This window comes from Monopterus albus, unplaced genomic scaffold (genome assembly GCF_001952655.1).
Source record: "Monopterus albus unplaced genomic scaffold, M_albus_1.0 scaffold518.1, whole genome shotgun sequence".
Taxonomy (NCBI): domain Eukaryota; kingdom Metazoa; phylum Chordata; class Actinopteri; order Synbranchiformes; family Synbranchidae; genus Monopterus; species Monopterus albus.
The window spans coordinates 128,041-128,645 of record NW_018128398.1 but is presented as its reverse complement, the minus strand read 5'-3'; positions in this window follow the sequence as shown (position 1 = coordinate 128,645).

Here is a 605-nt window from a genome sequence, read left to right as displayed (position 1 = left end):
AAGGAATGTTTTCCCTTTGGAATGTTGACGTTTTCTATCCTTCAAGCAATTCGAGCAGTTTACTGCATCACAAGTCTTTGTTATATTACTTTCCACATAAATTGTCACAACTTCGTAATGACATTGCTTGAAAACCCATCTTTAAAGCAAATTTTATCCATCCATCCATCCATCCATCCATCATCTATATACCATTGTCTATAGACCACTTATTCCTGAATAGACTTGCGGTGGGGGTGGAGCCTATTCCAGCTGACACAGGGTGAGAGGCAACACATTTTATCTGACTAAATAATCAATAAAGAAAATAATTATAGTTGTAGCCCTACTTGAGTTACCTATCCAAAAATGCTTCAAATATTCACTTTAGTAATGGAAAGATTATGTAGTGGCTAAAAATAAACAAGGTTCCAGAGGTAACAGTATGTACTTCATATATAGATATTATTTGTAATAGTTATGTAAGGCTGAGCTAAGTGTTTACAAAAGCTTGATCTGTTTCTTGCTCAAGCAAGAATATCTTGGGCTGGGTCCCCCTTGTTTAACCTATGGGTCTTATGTGAACTGTTCGTGTGCTCTGTTCAGGTTTAGAAAAAGGAAATGTG